Below are 6,306 nucleotides of genomic sequence, written 5' to 3'. Positions count from 1 at the left end.
GGACAAGAGGATGACTGGGAGTACTTAGCATGGATTTATGAAGTGAAAATCATGTTTGACCAACCTTCTTGCCCTCTACAATGAGCTGAGTGTCTTACTGAGTGAGGGGAGAGCTGTTGACGATCTCCCATAACCTCACTCTAGACAAGCAGACAAAGTGTGGGTTAGATAAGTGGATAGTGAAATGAAAAAATTGACCCACTGCTCAGGCCCAGAAGGTTGTGATCAGCAGCACGAAGTCCAATCGGAGACGAGTCATTAGTGGTTTATCACAGGGCTCAATACTGGGATCAAGCTGCTCAGCTTCTTCATTTATGATCTGGATGAGGGAATGGAGTGTACCCTCAGCAAGTTTGCAGATTATGTGAGAAGTGGAAGTAGTGGCTGATAGACCAGATAACTATGCAGCATTTAGAGGGACCTCAATGGGCTGAAGAACTGGGCAGAGAGGAATCTCTTGAAGTTTAATAAGGGAAGCACAAAGCCAACCGTGTGGGGAGGAGTAAAGCCAGGCACCAGTATATGCTGGGGTCTGACAAGCTGGAAAATAGTAGTATTTTATCTTACTGAGGATAAATACTCGACTTAGAGATACAATCTAATATGCTAATTTAATTACCCATTTGTTTTCTTACTTAATTCCATTTTTTAATGTAATCTTTTGGGGATAGGTAAATAAATTTCCTTTATTGACAGCATCAGCTCTCACGGAGAATTCAGCTAGGTCTGTAGCAGTTACTGCTAGGTATTTTTTAATTACCAGGAAATCGCTATTAAAGTTATATTTAAGGCCTCTAAATGTCAGGAATTTGTGAACTCTATAGAGAAAAGAACAAGGCGGGAGCTAACAGAACAGGTTTGGATAAGGCAACAATCAATTGCTTCCTGAGTTTTACAACCTGTATTTGTTTCTCTTCTCTTTAAATCCTGATTTGCTGTAGGAAGGTCAAGAGACATTGATGTAAAATACAAATGTAATTGGATTAGATTTGATTTTTCTTTGGTTTGAAGTATGCTTTTAGTCTAAACTGAATGAAGTAATGAATAGACATCTGTGTTCATAATAATTTTCTGATTTCGATAGTGTTAGATAAGGGTTACCCTCCTTTATCGGGGTAGTGCTGCTGTCAGAATTAAGGATTGTACTTCTTGCTGGTTTTGTTGTACAGGTCAGCATGAATGTACTTGGAGAATGCCTCAGAGCGCAGCTGGACATTCATCGAATACAGCAGCTGCATATTTGATTGAATCAATGGTTTATTTGACCATCTTCAGCAATAAAATGCTAATCACTGATAAAATAGCATACTCAAGTGAAGAATGTCCTGCTACCATTTAGTTATTGGCAGATTTATGCCCTGGGCACAAGCCTCACTGATACTGTTTGGTAATGAACTGTGTGACAAATTCTACTTCCAGAAGTGGATGTTACTATGAGGAAGGAATTAATTCAGACATAGACACTACAGAATACCTGTGAGCATCAAGGGAAAGATTTTTAAGGCCAAAAATGGCAGCGTAGAGCAGGTAGAGGGCTGATTAGACCCCACTGTGCACAGGGTGGGGTGATTACTGTTCGAGGGCAGTGCCTGTCCTGGTGCCTGCAGCCAGCTCCCAGCAATAATCACTTCTAAAGCTGTAATCACAGCCACATGGCAGCACTGTGCCTTTTTTACTGCTTTCTATTCTTAGTGCTCGTAACAAGGGATTAAAGAGCACGGTAAAAATACATGGTTAAAAAAAAGTAGACTGTTATGAAATGATTTCTTTTTGGAGGACTGTACTTAGTACATGATGAATCCTGTAGGGGAGGCATGTATGCATTTCTAGTCACTGCTAAGGTTTCAAAACTATTTTAAGAACAGCAGAACCTAGCTGTTGTCATAGTAGCAATAAACCTTTTAATCTCACTTCCTCTGGAGATGAAGCTGTTGTGTGCTTAATCTGCTTAAAGATTGTCAAGGCTGTTTAAGTGACAGGCAGCTAAGGATACAGTATGGAGAAGATGCTACTTATTGCATTCAGAAAATGCAGTGCTTTTTGTCTACTTTGATAGTGTTTGAGATTTGCTGAGAGACAGACCTTATGACAAGCTAGCAGGAGAACAGTCACCTGGGAAGCCAGCCTTCATTTATGCCAGTGTTTGTCATTGAGAACTTGTCATGGTTAAATGACACTGTTCCTAGGTAGTTCTGGGCAAGGGCTTGCTGACATCATGGTTCTCCTATAGTTTAAAAGCATCCTTTTTGAGGAAGTCCTTTCATCCTCAATGCTTCCATTCCTTACAGTCAGGCTTCTCAATCAACATTGAGTCACATATCTATATTGCTAAATAGTGAATGCAATTAAAAATTCCTTGAAGTATTTGTATAATGCAGAGTGACTTGTTCTTTTCTTAAAGGTACAACAGGTAGTCAAGAGAAATGCACAGAAAATTGATGGGTTCTTCAACTGTTTTTTGGAGATTGGGTTAGCTGGATAAAGTGAGTTTTAAATGCCATGTCAAAATAATCATTATAATTTGGCATCCTGAACCAAAAATTACATGAGTGTTCACATGTATCTAGAACTAAAAGAGGACTTTCTTCTCACCAGATCAAATTTCTCAATAATTGCTGACATCTGCGCCATCGCCAGTTTATTTGGTCTAGTCTGATTACAGTACTGGATTACATAACCTCATGTCCTGCAAATAAACATTGTGCATCTTTTCTTTGAACCAATATTTCAATTCGTACGTACTAAATAATAGCAGTTTGGGAATTTTTACTTCTTTGTTTTCCTGAAATTTGCATGTTCTGTCAGGATGGACACTTGGTCTTTAGGGAAAAAATGACACTACAGAATGAATGAAAGAATGTTTCTAAGGTTATTTATATGCAAATTTAAATATATATGTATTTATATTTGCTCCTCTGTAAAGTTTTGCTTATGGATAATTGGGTTTTGCTCATGGATAATTGGTTTTTGCTCATTCCCCTCCTTTCCAGCAGCCCTTAATTCAACATGTCATGGAAAGATATATTAGACAAACCATTGACTATTATGTTATCATCAGATCTAATTACTCCTCAGGATGCCTTGCTCACTGAGTTACTGGGACCATCATTTGAGTCCTGTGCATGTGAACTGCCCTTGCAGGCTCTGGAGGTGCTGGCTGGCCCCTTGTCTGCACTAAGGGGTGAGGAAGAGGTTTCCTTCCACTTTCCCCTTCCTTCTCACAGTGTTGACTTCAGGTACCATGGAGAGGGAGCACCCCTCAAGATGGGGCACAAGCCAAGGAGGCTGGTGTGGGGGAGAAAGCCCCAGGGACGATCCCTTGTGGTCCCCAGGAGGTGTCCTGTATAGTCTCCTTACCAGAAGACTGGTTACGTGCAATAGAGGATGTCTTCCCAGCAGAATTGCTTGTGTTACTGTTTGGAGGGGCTTTGGAAACTTTCCAATTTGACACTCTGAAAAAAAGAAAAGTTCTTATTTTAGAACAGCTACTGTTTTGAAACACTCTTAACATTTAAAAATAGTCATTAATACGTTCCACTGTTTTATTTAATCTGAAGTATTCAACACTGTCCCACTTTGGAAATTTTTTCACCTCCAATGTTAATGAGGGAACTGTTTCTTCCCTTTCTTAGACGGTAGAAGTCCTAGTAGAGGGTTAGGGTTTTTTTCAGTTTATATAATCAACCTGTTGCTGCTTGGTATTTTTGCTACCCGGTTGATTTCTTAAGGAGAAATCAACCCAGTTTCGGGATAACTGTTAAAGGTATCAGTTTTTCTTTACTGAGCTGTAGTATGCTGAATTAATTGTTTTGATCTGGCTGCTGAGTAGCTGGAGGCAGAATGGAAAAAGGTACCTCTGTGTTCATTAATACCTCTCTAGACACCTACAGTATTGAGACATTGAGACATTTGTGTCGAGGACTTTGATCATAGTTTTGGGTAGGCATCCTTTTGGTGCAGTATTTTAGATCAAAACCTGTAAATCATGTAGTTTTTTGTGCAGCTAAATTCAAGTTCTGCCAAATTGCATGAGATATGGTTAATGCTTATAATAGTAGCTAAAATTAAATCTCATGTTTTAATAAGAGAGCAGACTTTATCAATAGTCTCTAAACTCTGCAGGATGAGATCATCATTATGTCAATGCCTTACACAGTGCTGAGTATTTTGACACATGTAACAATGGTGTTTGTCTTTTATTAGAAACAAATTGAATAGCTGGGGACAAATGTCTCCCACTCTGGTGCAAGAAAGGTCAGTGCTTTCAGGTGCTGCTTGGTCTTTAGTGGGTTTTTAGTTGGGTTTGGTTTTTTGGGGCTTTTTTGTTTGTTTGGGCTTTTTTTCAAGTGGTTTTAGTATAGAGATGAGAGCTCTTTATGCTTAATCTTGCAATAAGTTTATATAGAATGCCTTTACCCAAGTGGAATTCTTAGACTGTGAAACACAGAGCTTGCAAATGCTGCACTGGCTGCTAGATATGCCATTGAGGATAAACCAGGGATAAGTGAAAAGGCTGCAAGAAAAAACAGTGTCAAGGACTCTAACACTTTCACTACAGTTAGTGACGCACTGTATGTCTTTAAAAAAATAATTTGTTAAAATAATGACTATTCTTAACTGGAGATGATAACCTTAAACTAGCTACTCTGAGACATTAAAGTACTGTCTCCCACTGCAGTTGTGTGAACATTGCACTGGACATTTGTGTCTGTGACTGATAAAACTAGGAGTAGATACAGCAACGTAAGTATGTGCCTGAGAAGATATGGTATGTGTAACTTTATTCTGCAGGGTTTGTACCAAGTGGCATGCTTCATCAGCCTGAGCAGTCATTTAAAAGCCATTCTTCTTGAGGTTTGCAGTTTTTTCTTCCCATTTAAAATTCTAGGCCAGTGAACTGTCCCCCTTTTGTTGCTGCTTAGAAAACTCCAGAGAGAGGGTGAGGTAGCTTAAATGATTTTTTCCACAAATGTTCCCAGAACCTGTTTTAAATACACTAGAAACTGGAACACCTTTAATCTGCTTTCAGGTGGATACTTCAAGAGTATGATTTTTGTGTCTTCTCCTCAGATTCTCAGAGGTATGCACATGATAGGAAAACTGCATTTTTGGCTTGTGTGTGCCTGTGGGTGAGAGGAATGGTTGATTCTCTTTGGCTCAGAGACCTATGAAGAAGACACAAGTATGTATGAACCATCCTGAGCTTGGCACCCTCATACTGTCATCTGCTTCTAGTGCTAAAACCAGCACAGTTGAGTTTGGTGTTACAGTCAGATGTGGTAGCTCCCATCCATTATGGGAAAGCATGAGAAGTTTCACTTCTACCCGTGCCACTTTCTAAAATTTTCCCATCACCCAGAGAAGCAGGGGTGAGTGTTTCCAGTGGTTGCTCCCCTGTTTTGTTCCAAACTAGCTCTGTGTTTCCTTCTTTCATATATCTCAAACTCGTATGCAGAGTGAAAGGTAGAATAGATAAAGAATGTGCACAAGAGAGCTGATAGATTTAGCAATGGTGTCTCTCAATGTAGCATGTACTGTAGTGAGAGGTTTAACACCAATTTTTCTTGATTAGTGTGGCTATGAAATGACCGGAGAGGTACCATTTGCTGAGAGCACAGAAATCACTGATGTTTTCAAAAATACAATTGCACAGTCAGACCCTTAATAATTACAGAAACATTCTTCCAGCTGAGCTGTCTTCCCTGAAATGTGCAGAAGACCTGGGCATGATTGCAACACAGTCCTAGAAATATCTTGCCATGCAGTTTTCAATCCTTCTTAAACCTGGTTCCTAGAATTCAAATTTTTTTGATATCAGCATCTTCTCTGGACACTTGTCTAAGTTTCAAGGGGTTTGTTGGCCCCTTTATGACAAGATGTCCAGAACAAAACATTACATTTTCTCTCCTGCAGAGTGGAGAGAGAAGCTGGAGGTACTTCATCCCCTTATGGTGCAATGTCTCTTTGTAATACAGCCTAGCAGTGCTTTATTATTTTCCCCTGCTATGTAGTGTCACTAATTTTTGTCTTAACATGCTATTTCCCCAACACTCCTAAGACTGCTGTTTGTTGTGTGTCCTTGTGCACTGAATTCTTGTGGTTTGATTTGTTTTTCTCAGGTATGCTGTTCTGCATGTTTCCCCAGCTGAATTCACTCTTCGTGTTTGCCTCTTCCTCTGGTTTGTCTGCAACAGTGGAGTCCAGCATTGACTAAAGGTAAGAAACTATAGTTAGTCTCATTGCTGCATTTCTCTAAGCCTAGTGATTTTTGCATCATTCTCCCACTGCAGTTTCCATGAGCACACT

Source organism: Neopelma chrysocephalum, unplaced genomic scaffold (genome assembly GCF_003984885.1).
Source record: "Neopelma chrysocephalum unplaced genomic scaffold, ASM398488v2 Primary Assembly neopelma1_24, whole genome shotgun sequence".
Classification (NCBI taxonomy): Eukaryota; Metazoa; Chordata; class Aves; order Passeriformes; family Pipridae; genus Neopelma; species Neopelma chrysocephalum.
The sequence above is the reverse complement of the archived record's forward strand: the minus strand, read 5'-3'. Positions refer to the sequence as shown.